Source organism: Hevea brasiliensis, chromosome 2 (assembly GCF_030052815.1).
Source record: "Hevea brasiliensis isolate MT/VB/25A 57/8 chromosome 2, ASM3005281v1, whole genome shotgun sequence".
NCBI lineage: Eukaryota > Viridiplantae > Streptophyta > Magnoliopsida > Malpighiales > Euphorbiaceae > Hevea > Hevea brasiliensis.
This window is the reverse complement of record NC_079494.1, coordinates 57,877,874-57,893,476: the sequence shown is the minus strand read 5'-3', so window position 1 is coordinate 57,893,476 and position 15,603 is coordinate 57,877,874.

Here is a 15,603-nt window from a genome sequence, read left to right as displayed (position 1 = left end):
TTCTTGTATTTCATTATTTTATGCCTCCTCATCCATATCTAAGTGTAGTTCTAGGCATCCTAGCTGTCCGGATAATACTTGTCACACTTTACCCCTCTGTAAAGTATAACATGATCCCGTAGAATACCTAATGAACTACCGAACTTCGCCTACCGATAATTCATTAAGTACACTACAAGGGATTTTAAAACTATTTTCTTGCATTTTGGAAGTGGTGAGCATTTTGGTAGAAATTAAAATCATTTATTAAAAGCTTATAAACTAGTAAAAATTTTGTCCATTTAAATTTTACCGCAAATTTTATAAAAATTTTGACAGAGTTCCGTTTATATTTGGAGAAAACCGTTCTTCAAAAACCAATAAAAAGCACTTCCAAAAATTTTTCACAACTCCCAACCACCAAATAATTTCAAGTCAACTCAATTTAATCCACTTCAAAAATAATTTCACAATCCAATCAAAGTTTAACATCACAAATATTTAATAACTTCATTCACAGTGTATAAAGTATGAAATTGTCAACTACAAATATTAATTTACAAAAAGAAGTTCCAAACATAATATTATTATAATTTATTATACAACTGCTCACTTTACATTGATACTTATGACATTACAGTATTTACATCAAAATAACAACAAGGGTATAAAACAATACCCGTACAAAAATGATCAAGAGTTCTTGTCAATCCATGACTCACTCTGCGCTTTCTCTTTGCTCTTATCTCATGATAAAGAAACAAGCTATCGCTGAGTATAAAAATACTCAATGGTGCACAATAAAAATTTAAAATACAATACATAAATAATTCATTATCAAAACACAGTTTAAATATTTCTCAATCGCATTTCACAAATTTTCAAAGCTCATAATAACACAATTTAGTCAAATAATTTAAGAAACACAGCGTTGCCAATTCATACACAACTTAAGCCATGACACAAAATTTCCAATCAATGCCGCGTTGTACACCACTACAAAGCAATCTACAACCTCACTAATCGAAATCAATGAGGGAGGTGGCTAGCTAGCTAATGAGTACTTATCCGATCTACAACCTCAACTGGTAAACCAGAGAGGGAGGAAAATGAAGAAACGGAAGCGTGAAAAACACAAGATTATACCATTGAATTCAAAAATTTTCACCTAGGGTCACAAGCACCATGCAAGATTTATTTTTATCTATTTGATTTCAATGATAAACAACATATTAAAACTCTTTTAATATGTTTTTGGATCTGTATTTGCCATTTAAGATTTTAAAATTAATCAGATTAATTTTAGAACCCTAGATTAAATCAAGAACGATTACACTAACCTCTTGATGTGTCGCAGTGTTCTGCGCTTTGAGATTCGTCTTGAGGACACGGATGTTGTCCTCTAGCTTGTCCACACCAAGAACACCTATGGCAGCCCTTGAACAGCTTCTAAAGCCTTTTCTATTAATTAGAAATTCAAGTTCTGCCTTTTAAGAGATTAGAGATGTAAACAGGACACTAGAAACAATTTCTAGTGTTCTTAATTCAAGAGATTGATGGCTAATCTCTTTGAATTGATGAGAGATGAAGAAGAATGGCTGGAGAGGCTGAAAGTGGCGTGACAAATGAGAGGAGAGGCTGCTGGTTATGTTTTCTTTTCATAACCACACTTAAATAGCTAGGTTAACACATTAAACCCTAGCCACATGTCACCTTTTGATTAGCTCTAGGTTTAAGTGACCCAATCACATTGTGCCAAGTGTCAAACCTATATTTAATCTTGATTTTAATCATCTTACATGATTAAAAAACATTTGGCAAGCTTATGTGTTATGCCATGTGTCACCATCTCATGGTGCCACGTGTCACACTGTGAAATGACCAAAATGGCCCTGTGTCTTAATTTTGAGTTCTTAACCCAAAATAATTATTTTCTTCTTCTAATTAATTTATATCAAATATAAATTAATTAATTAATCTCTATTAATTAATTTCTCATCAATTAAATTCATATTTAAACACTTTAAATATAAATTTAATTTATACTACACATCCAATAATCTAGATTTGGTTTCAAGTCATGCTAGGGACTTTGCAATTTAATTGCAAACCAAATCTATTTAATTAATCAATTAAACTCTTTAATTAATTAATTAAATCATATTTAATTAGGTGATAACTTGTGTATGTGTGTGACTTACTAGGCTCATCACTAATTGGCAATGAGAAATGATATCAACTCTTAATATCATCAGAACTCTTTCTTACCATAAATGATTTCTCTAAATCATTTTACGAACCTCATAGACCATGGTTAACACCTAGCATAGCATGCCATGGCCACCCAATTAGTAATAAGGTTTACCTTAAATGAACCTATAATCATATGTTACCATGCACTAGAATCTCTCACATTACAAAATCCCAACTCAAGCCGGAGTCATGGTTTATGTCAAACTCCATTTGCTATGAATATTATGTTCTCTTTTAATTCCAGTTCTTGATTAAAAGATTTTCTCATCGTAAACTCTTTTCGAATAAATCTATCTCTCCGGCCAGAACTTGAAGCATCAAGAATAATTAAATGAACATAGGATTTTATCTCTATTTACTTAGAGGAATAGATTCCATCTTGATCAGCACCTACCTCCATATATAACTAGTAGGAGCCAACACATGCCTATATACCCATACACAGTACAAGTATGAAAACACTATCAAACTCAAATCACTTATATACAAGATAACTGTGCTATCTTAGGTCAAAAGATTTTATGCACCGATATGATTTATGACAAAACATTGATAAGAGTAAACTCCATGTGCTTGTCATAAGTGGTTCGACCTACTTATCATGTATAAGTGCCTATCATGTTTGTTATATGGCATGAGACTCACCATTCCATCTTATTTATATCTCATATAAATCACTTTGGAGCAAACATGAATACAATCTTTCTGGATAAGTCATGTCCTTATTATGAAGTATCCTTGATTGTGAACCTATTTATGATACTTTGTGCTAGAAATATTGTCACTCATATTCTTAACAACTTAAGAATAATATTTCTAACAAAATATCAATGGACCTTTTCTATTACACATAAATATATTATGTAAACGGAAAAGTGGAAATGCCTTTTATTAATAAAATATATACAAGATACATACTAAATGATATGCTCTAGGGCATACTACTAACAATCTCCCACTAGCACTAGAGCCATTCATTACAATACCTTAGACCCATCTTCTCAAGATGTCAGTCTAACTGAGCTTGTGACAAAGGCTTAGTGAATGGATCAGCTAAATTTTTCAGCTGATGTTATTTTTCTGCATGGCTATATCGCCTTTGCCCAACTATATGTCTGATAATGTGGTAGTGCCTTTCTATGTGTTTGGATTTTGGTGAGACCTTAGTTCCTTAGCCTGTATGACTGCTCCATTATTGTCACAGTGTAGTGGGCTGGCGACTCAATGGAAGGAACTATTGTAAGTTACGTAACGAACTTCTTTATCCAAAGCGACTTCCTTTGCGACATCGATGCGACAATATACTCAGCCTCTGTAGTGGAATCTGCAATCGTGCTCTGTTTGGAACTCTTCCAACTGACTGCACCTCCATTACAAATGAACACATATCCAGAGGTAGACTTTCTATCATCGATATCTGATTGGAAATCAGAATCAGTATAACCATCCAATTGCAAGTCTCCACCTCCATAAATCAAGAATAAATCCTTAGTTCTTCTTAAGTACTTAAGAATATTCTTAACAGCTATCCAGTGTTCCAAACCTGGATTGGATTGATACCTGCTAGTCAAACTAACAGCATATGCGATATCCGGCCTAGTACACAACATTGCATACATTAAACTTCCAATAGCCGAAGCATATGGAATCCTGGCCATCTTATCTCTTTCTTCAGGTGTCTTTGGAGACATCTCTTTAGAAAGGTGGATACCATGTCTCACTGGTAACAATCCTCTCTTGGAATCAAGCATGTTAAACCTCTTTAACACCTTTTCCAAGTATAGACTTTGGGATAAACCAATTATTCTTTTCGCTCTATCTCTATAGATGCGAATCCCAAGAATATAGGTTGCCTCCCCTAAGTCTTTCATGGAGAATGTATTTGACAACCATACCTTTATAGTCGTCAACATACCTGTGTCATTACCCATCAACGATGTCATCCACATATAAGACAAGGAAAGTGATAGCATTGTCACTAACCTTCTTATATACACATGGCTCATCCTCATTTTTGATAAAACCAAAGGATTTAATGGCTTCATCAAAACGGATGTTCCAACTCCTCGAAGCTTGTTTCAACCCATAAATGGATCGCTTTAGCTTGCATACCTTAGAACCATCTTGGGATTCAAATCCCCTAGGTTGTTCCATGAAAATGTTTTCTTCAATGTATCCATTGAGACAAGGCATTTTGACATCCATCCGCCAAATCTCATAATCATAGTATGCACTATTGCTAATAAAATCCTAATTGATTTAAGCATGGCAACAAAGTAGAAAGTCTCCTCATAGTCTATTCCTTGCCTTTGGCGAAACCCTTTCGCTACTAGCCTTGCCTTATAGGTCTCTACCTTTCCATCAGAACCAATTTTCTTCTTGAAAACCCCTTTGTTCCCTATAGGTACAATACCTTCAGGTGGGTCAACAAGATCCCAAACTTGATTCTTATACATGGAATCAATCTCGGATTTCATAGCATCAATCCATTTTGAAGAGTCTATATCTGATATAGCTTCTTCATAGGTAAGTGGATCATCTCCATGATCTACTTCTTCATGAGTAGACAACTCTTGTTCTTCTTCATGAAGAAAACCATATCTCACCGGTGGGTGAGATACCTCAGTTGTTCTATGAGGAACAGCTGTAGATGTTTCATTAATAGGTGTAGGTTGACTAGATGGATCTATATCCATATGATCTATTGGTTGGTCAGAATTCTCCAATTCTAACTCTATTTGCCTTCCTTTGCCTCCTTCTTGAACAAACTGTTGTTCAAGAAATGTGGCATCTCTACTTATCACAACCTTTTGTGAAGTAGGCAAATAAAAATAATATCCAAAACTATCTTTTGGATATCCAACAAATCGACCTTTTACGATCGGTCTCCAATTTATCGGTGTTCGACTTTTTGATATAAGTTTGGACAACCCCAAATCTTAACATGCTTAAGACTTGGTTTTCTTCCATGCCATATCTCATAAGGTGTGGAAGAAAGCGATTTTGATGGAATCCTATTCGAATATATAAAGTCGATTCTAATGCAAATCCCAAAAGGAGATTGGCATATCAGTATAGCTCATCATACTACGTACCATATCCAATAGGGTACGATTTCTCCTTTCAGATACACCATTCAGCTGTGGCGTTCCTGGAGGAGTCAGCTGAGAAACAATGCCATGCTCTCTCAAGTATTCATCAAATTCAGTACTCAAATATTCACCTCCACGATCTGATCGAAGAGCTTTAATACTTTTTCCTGTTTGATTTTCTACTTCAGATTTAAATTCCTTAAACTTTTCAAAGGATTCATGTTTGTATTTCATCAAATACAAATACCCAAACTTTGATTTATCATCAGTAAAGGTAATAAAATAATGAAAGCCCCCTCTAGCCATTTCTTTAAATGGACCACATACATCACTATGTATTAGTTCCAAAATATTTTCAGCTCTTAGCCCTTGTCCAACAAAGGGTGATCTAGTCATTTTGCCTTGAAGGCAAGACTCACAAGTTGGAGTAGGCTCAGAGCCCAATGAGGATAGAATCCCCATTTTCTCCAATTTTGCAATCCTATCTTCTGCAACATGACATAACCTTAAGTGCCAAATATATTTTGAACTTGAGTTGGTTTTCACCATGGCATTGCATTCATTTAGATTACTATACTCTGGCCAGTGGAAACACTTTCTTACTGACAATGGAAACACTTTCCTGTTGGCAATGGAAACACTTTCCTGTTGGCAGTGGAGACACTTTCCTTTGCCTTTATCAGCTTTAATCTTCCTTTTCTGTTTAGCTATTTTCTTGGAAGGACCAGGAATCTGAGATTTCTTTTTCTTATTGCGCTTCTTCTTGTTGGACTTTCCAGTAGAAGAAGATGCAATCAAAGCTACCTCTTTTCCTTTATTGCCTGGCATATTCTTTTGGGCAATAACCAGCATGTTGAGTAATTCAGCTAAGGTGCATTCCTGTTTAGTCATATGGAAATTTGTCACAAAATTCCCAAAAGACTCAGGAAGGGACTGAAGGATCAAATCCGTTTGTAGTTGGAAATCCATGTTGAAGTCAAGATGTTCCAACTGCTCAATCAGCCGAATCATCTTGTGGACATGATCCCCAACATTCTGTCCCTCAGACATCCTCATACGGAATAGCTGTCTAGATATCTCATACCTAGCATTCCTCCTGTGCTCACCATATAACTCTTGTAGGTGAAGGAGGATCTCACTCGCACTCTGCATGTTCTCATGTTGCTTCTGTAACTCATTACTCAGAGAAGCAAGCATGTAACACTTAGCTCTCATATCATGCTCCTTCCACTTGTCCAAAGTTTCATGTTCCTCTTGTGTGGCCTCTGGAGGTAAGGGACCAGGAACATTTGAATCTAGAACATATCCTATATGTTCAAGGTTCAGGACAAGTTTCAAATTTCTTAGCCAATCAGACAGATTAGGTCCTGTCAACCTATTGTGATCAAGTATGCTTGCAAGGATATTGGATGGTGGTGGTTTTGTGCTCATTTTTATCAGAAAATTAACTGCAGAAAATAACCAGATTAATTAGTAAATGTATCAAGTAATTAACCAAAATGATTATGGTCTTTTAATCAAATTGGTCCTCCCACTAACTTAGCGAATCCTACACTTCCAAAGTAGAAAACGGAAATCCTAGTTGGATGGATTTCTAGTGGGTGATTGAATTCTTATAATTCTATTGATCATCCTCAGGTACGTCCATTATTGGAATTACAATAAACTATAAGTGAGCAACTCCTTGCCCATCACATCTCATGTGAGGTTCAATCCTTTTGCTAGCCCCTAATGCTCAAAATCTCAGGTACATCCAATATTGACTTATTTTGCATTAGTTAAGTTGATCCCATTGAGCCAGTAATTATGCAAATAATTTTAATGTCCTCAGGTACATCCAATATTGGCCACCAAACCATTTACATATTTACAACATCTCATGCTTAACAATTATTCTTAAGAAAATCTCTTAAATTAATTGCATCTCATGCAACTATTTAAAATTTCTTAAAATAATTGCCCCAATGGAGGGCTTATGTTATAATTACTTTAATTATAGCATTTCCAACTTAATCATTTGTTTGGAAGATTTTATAGCCATCCTAATTACTATTAAGGTCTCACTTTGCACATTATCCATTTAGCATGCATATATCATATAATTGCATACATACCCATACATCTCATGCATTCATGGATAAGCAGTAAATATGGTATGATCATGGACTTTCTAAGGGATTCAATTCTGAGCCACCAAGAATTGAATCAGGGCATTCCTAGGTGTATTTCATTCATTCATTTTACAAGAGTTGCTGAAGGAGTACATAATCAACACTTGATATTGAATTCCTCCCACTGGTCCCACCAATGCTCTTGACCTCCTTGAACTTCTTGCAATCCAATATTACATAGTAATCCTTGGCATACCAAGGTGAATTTACAAGAACTTAAATAAATGAAATTACAACCCAAAAATATTACAAACTTAATAATACATGCCCAAAATAAATTAAAATAAATTAATTAATTTACAATCCCAAAGAAACATAAAAGAAATAAATCCAATCACATTGGTCTTTTATAGTCCATGATCATCCATCATGCATATCACTATTTAACAATTAAATAAAACATACATTCTTAAATTAAATTGAATATCTCATATTCAACTTAAAATTCCAGATTTGAATATGATTCAAATAAATTTAAAAATTCATATTTGAATATCATTAAAACAAATTTAAAAATTCAGATTTGAATAACATTCAAACAACTTCAAAATTCAGATTTTAATCACATTCAAACAGTGTTTAAAAAATAAGATTTGAATCACATTCAAATATTTTTTTAAAAATCAGATCTGAATTTTATTGAATCAATTTTAAAAAATCAGATTTAAATATGATTCAAACAACTTTAAAATTCAGATTTGAATCTCATTCAAACAACTTTTAAAATTCAGATTTGAATCACATTCAAACATTTTTTAAAATTCTGATTTGAATCATAATTTAATTGTGTGATTAAAACAACTAATTAAACACTTTAATTAGTCAAAGAATAGGCCTTAGATCATACAACAATTGCAGAATTAAAAGCCAAACCTTGAATCACCCATGGAACCATTGTTGCGCCACCAATGGTGGCTTCTCCATGTGTGACGCCACATCTCATGATCCAACCAACAATGAATCTCTTGATCTCATGATCAAACACACAATTAAATTATATAATCAACAATCTAAATGGCAAATATAGTGGCTCTGATACCAATTGAAGAAAGCGAGCGTGAAAAACACAAGAATAAACCATTGAATTCAAAAATTTTCACATACGGTCACAAGCACCATGCAAGATTTATTTTTATCTATTTGATTTCAATGATAAACAACATATTAAAACTCTTTTAATATGTTTTAGGATCTGTATTTGCCATTTAAGATTTTAAAATTAATCAGATTAATTTTAGAACCCTAGATTAAATCAAGAACGATTACACTAACCTCTTGATGTGCTGCAGCGTGTCTGCGCCTTTGAGATTCATCTTCAGGACACCAGATGTTGTCCCTCTAGCTTGTCCACACCAAGAACACCTATGGCAGCCCTTGAACAGCTTCTAAAGCCTTTTCTATTAATTAGAAATTCAAGTTCTGCCTTTTAAGAGATTAGAGATGTAAACAGGACACTAGAAACAATTTCTAGTGTTCTTAATTCAAGAGATTGATGGCTAATCTCTTTGAATTGATGAGAGATGAAGAAGAATGGCTGGAGAGGCTCAAAGTGGCGTGAAAAATGAGAGGAGAGGCTGCTGGTTATGTTTTCTTTTCATAACCACACTTAAATAGCTAGGTTAACACATTAAACCCTAGCCACATGTCACCTTTTGATTAGCTCTAGGTTTAAGTGACCCAATCACATTGTGCCAAGTGTCAAACCTATATTTAATCTTGATTTTAATCATCTTACATGATTAAAAAACATTTGGCAAGCTTATGTGTTATGCCATGTGTCACCATCTCATGGTGCCACGTGTCACACTGTGAAATGACCAAAATGGCCCTGTGTCTTAATTTTGAGTTCTTAACCCAAAATAATTATTTTCTTCTTCTAATTAATTTATATCAAATATAAATTAATTAATTAATCTCTATTAATTAATTTCTCATCAATTAAATTCATATTTAAACACTTTAAATATAAATTTAATTTATACTACACATCCAATAATCTAGATTTGGTTTCAAGTCATGCTAGGGACTTTGCAATTTAATTGCAAACCAAATCTATTTAATTAATCAATTAAACTCTTTAATTAATTAATTAAATCATATTTAATTAGGTGATAACTTGTGTATGTGTGTGACTTACTAGGCTCATCACTAATTGGCAATGAGAAATGATATCAACTCTTAATATCATCAGAACTCTTTCTTACCATAAATGATTTCTCTAAATCATTTTACGAACCTCATAGACCATGGTTAACACCTAGCATAGCATGCCATGGCCACCCAATTAGTAATAAGGTTTACCTTAAATGAACCTATAATCATATGTTACCATGCACTAGAATCTCTCTGTTACAAAATCCCAACTCAAGCTGGAGTCATGGTTTATGTCAAACTCCATTTGCTATGAATATTATGTTCTCTTTTAATTCCAGTTCTTGATTAAAAGATTTTTCTCATCAGAAACTCTTTTCTGAATAAATCTATCTGTCCTGGCCAGGAACTTGAAACATCAAGAACAATTAAATGAACATAGGATTTTATCTCTATTTACTTAGAGGAACAGATTCCATCTTGATCAACACCTACCTCCATATATAACTAGTAGGAGCCAACAGATGCCCATATACCCATACACAATACAAGTATGAAAGCAGTATCAAACTCAAACGACCTATATACAAGATAACTGTGCTATCTCAGGTCTAAAGATTATATGCACTGATATGATTTATGACAAAACATTGACAAGAGTAAACTCCATGTGCTTGTCATAAGTGTCACTGGTTCGGCCTACTTATCATGTATAAGTGCCTATCATGTTTGTTATATGGCATGAGACTCACCATTCCATCTTATTTATATCTCATATAAATAACTTGGGAACAAACATGAATACAATCTTTCTGGATAAGTCATGTCCTTATTATGAAGTATCCTTGATTGTGAACCTATTTATGATACTTTGTGCTAGAAATATTGTCACTCATATTCTTAACAACTTAAGAATAATATTTCTAACAAAATATCAATGGACCTTTTCTATTACACATAAATATATTATGTAAACGGAAAAGTGGAAATGCCTTTTACTAATAAAATATATACAAGATACATACTAAATGATATGCTCTAGGGCATACTACTAACAGAAAATAATCGATCTCACCCCATAAATGGAGGAGGAATAATAAGGCACTATCATGCTAAGTGTGAATCAAAAATCAATTTTAAACATTTTATTTAAATGATTCGTGAGAAATTCAATAAATTTCCAAAGTCATAATTTCATTCACAAGATGGCAACATAATTCATAATTAACTTCAAATTTTCATAAATCACACTAAATCAATATTTCAATGACAAAAGGTTCAAATAAGGTTTATTGTGCACAAACCTGACGTGAGTCGCCTCTAGGCCTTGACTCAGTCTCTCAGAGCTTCCAAATCTTTTTTAGCTGAAACACACAGTTTCACAGTGTTTCAGTTCCATAACTTAGCATAAATCTAAAAATAAATTTAACTTCACTTTTACCTAGCTCTAATGTGCAAAATTCGACATTCTCGAAATTTTTGTGTTTTGGGTTACTATTCACTACACTATTCAAGTCAAATTATTGACTTTGTAAGGCTTAATAGATATGAGAATTCCAAATTCACCCACATACCACATTTTGGTTACCAAACTTGTTGGTTTTGGTCATTTTCTCAACACTTAAGTCTTTTAGGCAAAATTGTCAAATTTTTGGTTTTGGAGTCCTAAGTTGCACTGTTTCATTGGTCATTTTACTGTTAGAATTTGGCAAAACTTCCTTCATAGAAAATGTTCCCTATTGTCTTAAGTTTATTCTCCTTTTTGAATCACCCCAATTGGAGTTTTGTAGCTCAAGTTATAAGCAAATTACATTTACTGTTCATGCTGCAGAATTTTGGTTCTGCAGATTTGTTGATCCAACTTTGTTCAGCAATTTGATCAAGTTAAGTCCATAATTTGGTCTAATTTTCTTCATATGAAATGTTCTACTATGTCTTAGGTTTCCATCGGTTCAAGAATCGCCTAAATCGGAGTTTTCTAGAGAGATTTATAGCCATTGAAACTTTACTATTCAAATGGCAAATTTGCAGTCTACAGATTCAGTGACCCAAATTTGCTCCGTAATTTGATTTGGTTAATTGCATAATTTGGGTTAGTGTTCTTCATGAAAGTTTTAGATATATATCTCATCTAACCACTGGTAAAATTTCAGGTCATTTAGACCTTCCTATCTCGAGTTATGACCAAATGAACAAACATTGTTCATTTGGTCAGTTTGTGCAGTGGCAGCCTATAATTTTTCAACTTTGATTAATTTGTTCACTATGTTTTAGTCACTTTTTTGGCATGCTTCCTAAATGAAAATTGTGTCATTTAGTGCCTATTTTCATCCCCAATTGGTCCCATATCCATTGGATTTGTAAAATTTCATTTTGGTCCTCGGAGGAATTTTGGTCATCTTTGACCATGTCCTTATCCAATCCGAATTGGCTTTTAATTCCAACACTTCTAACACACCTCATTTGGTCACAAATGACTCTTTTTCACTTCAAATTAGGTCAAAGACATCATTTCACCATTTCTCCAAATTTTGTCTCCCAAACCCTAGGTCCAAAACCCTAACATCCATGTTTAACTTGCTTGTTGAATTCTAATTGCATACTTAGAAGTTATACACTTATTCACCCTTAACTAATTCATAATTTGTATCAAAATTATCCATCCTCAAACCTAAACCCTAGCTGCCCAAATTTCTATTTGGTCCACCATGCTTGATTTTATTAACTTATTTGTTGCTTACAAATGTAACTTAGCTACTTAAACATAAATTCAAAGAGAGAATGAAGGAAGAGTACCAACCTTAAGTGAGCAGAATTTTTAGCTCTAATTCTTCAATTTCACTCCCTTTTTCCTTTTCTTTTCTTCTTCAAATGCTTCCCCAAGTGAAGTTAACAAGTTTTAACGGATTAATTTGGGGACAAAATAAGGTTAAGTGGGTGGAATCAAGCTTGTATCAAGCTTCCATGGGAGTTTTTTGGTGAGGGAGAGGGAGAGAGAATGGTTCACGTTTTTTTTGAGAGGATGAAGTCTTTTTTTTTTTTTTTCCTTTTGTTTTGTTTTTATCCCTATGGAAGACCCAAAAATCCATTTAATTAATTTATTAATTATATGACTTATGGCATCATGCATGATATCATGCATGATGTCATCTTCCTACACCTTTTTAACTTTTCATTTTCTGTTCTTTTTTTTTTCTATTAGTTCTTTAATTTAATTCTCGATTCTGAAAATTTTTTTTCTCCGATTTTATTTGTGATTAGGTCGAGTCACTCGTGGTCAATTGACCAAATTGCCCTTCGCGGTTCAACCGGTTTGCAAATAATTCCATATTTCTTAGGCTCACGACCTAATTATTTGGTAGCTTAACAGTTCTTTTTCATGATTTTCTCTTTTCCACTGTGTTTATAAGGGTCCTAAGGACTGCGGTGTCATATTTTACGGTTCGAAATTTGAGTTTAAAATGACTTCGCAGTCGTTCCCGCGAAGATCACCCATCGCTGTGACTCTCGGCTCGTTTAACTTCTTATGTTCTGTTTTTCTTATTTTTACTTAACTAATTGGAAATTATTAATTATTTGTGTTTATAGGTTATCTAGTTGTCTTAGATGTGGTTCTAATCCCCTTAATTGTCCGGACCGACTCTGTCACACCCTACCCCTCTGTAAGGCATAACATGATCCCGTAGTATATCGAATGAATTACCAACTCCGTCTACTGATAACCCATTAAATACACTACAAGGGATTTTAAAAACTTTTCTTAGTTCTTTTACAGTGGTGAGCACTATTTACAGGTATTAAAAACCTTTTTAAATTGTAGTGATAGAACTAACATATTTGAATTATTTGGAATTTCTGTAAAAATTTTGGCAGAGTGCCATCTGTATTTTGGATAAAACAGTTCTTCAGAAAACCTGTAAAAAGCACTTCAATAGATTTCCAAATCTCAACTCCAACATATTTCTCAACACAACACATTTCTCAACTCAAATCTACAGTAATTTTTCAAAGTCTGAGATACAAGAAATATAATACAATTTTTTTTTTGCAAGCTAAAATAACTCATAATTATTTTACAACTTCAATGTACAATTTTAATTTACAACTGCTCGAAATCAAAAATAATATGTACATACAGTGGTCATACATTACAGTACAAAATGCAAAATATTGGTATACTCATTATACCCGGTAATCTCTCGCTGGAGGTACTAGCAGCCTAGTCTGCTGCCCTGTCTGTCTGTCTACTTGCGATAGCAATAAAAAGCTATCGCTGAGACAATGTCTCAGTGGTGCACAACATTAACCAAATACATCTTTAAATCACAATTCATAAATCATACAAATAGTGGATACTTAAAACCATAGTAAATTTCAAGACAGTAATTGTCAATAAGAATTTAAACTCCATTTCTCAATATCACAATAAATTTCAATAAGTCAGATCATGGTTGAATTTAAAAGACACTATATGTCAATAAGAGTTTAAATTCATTTCACAATCTCACAATACATATCAATAAATCACACACAGCTTAATCATGTTCCAAAGTTCAATTCGTCCCCAAAGCCGATGGCTAATGAGGTATTCAATTCGTCCCAAAAGTCAATGACTAATGAGGAATAACATAGCTAGCTAACAAAAATATGAGTACTCATCCAATTCGTCCTCAATAGGCACACTACTCAACACTTCAGCCAGAGAGGGAATTCAATTCGTCCCACTAGACAAGCTAGCGAGGAATATAATCAATATACATGATAGCTGTGGTTTCAAACCATTTCCAATGCTTTTCAATCAATAAGTATCCATCAATATCATTCAAACAATTTCTCACAATTTCAAACCATTTACAATGCTTTTCAAGCAATAAATATCCATTCAAACACATTTTCACAATTTAAAACAATAATGTACAAATAGTCATAATTCATTTCAATTGAAAAATTCAAAAGAAATAGTTGTTGTGCACAAACCTCTGATAATTGTCTCCTGGTCTGGACTCAGTGTTTCCTTCTCTTTTCCTGAGTCTTTACTAACTGAGAAACACAATTTGAAGTGTTTCAGTACTGAATTAAATTGTCTCTAATGATAATGTTCGATAAGTAATTCACTGAAAGCTGTTATTTGCTTAATCACCTAATATACTGACCCTCAATGCGTTCTAGGTAAATTAGGTTTTAGTGTCACTAATATGTCACATTCGATAGTGTTTTAGGGTTGGTACACGTTACCAATTTCATTTCCTTGTTTAGTGCATTTTATTGCAAATTGCTGTATTCCGGTATACTAGTTTGACCTAGCCAGACGACCTAGTTTCCTCGGTTTTCGAGTTTCGGTCAAAACTACAAACTTGTAGATCTATGTCTTACGGAACGCGGGGTAAAATTTTAGGTCATTCTGAGTTATGTAGACCAAGTTATGGTCATTTTACTATTGCTGGTCAAATGGCATCAAATTAAGTCATTTTAGGTCAATTTGGTCAACTTTGGTTCGGCCAGTTTTTGGACCCGAACTTGTGCAAGCTGTTTGACTTGCTTATGGTCATTTCTGGGCTTTGGTGTCTTCATAAGACTTGTAGGTATGGGTCTTATCTATTCATGGTTAAAATTTCAGGTCAATTGGACCTGTTTTGAGTGAGTTATGGCCTAAACACTAACTGCTGCCCTATTGGTCAATTTTCAGGCCTCACTTGCACTTAATCCGGATTGGTCATTTTTCAAGCCACCTTGCAAGCAGAATTTTGGTATGCTTTCTCAATGAAAGTTGGCACATTTTGTGCCTAGTTTCACCTCCAATTGGTCTCATACCAATTGGAGTTACACATTTAAAGTTATGGGCTAAAATGTAGGCTGTCCTTAATTACATTGCTTATACATGTATCAATTACACATTTACCTTGCTACAATTCCACCTCTCAACCCCATTCTGTTTTGGTACATTACCAAAACCATTTACCACTTCACATTAATATCATTTTGGGCAGAATATAAACATCCTCAATACACCAAATAAA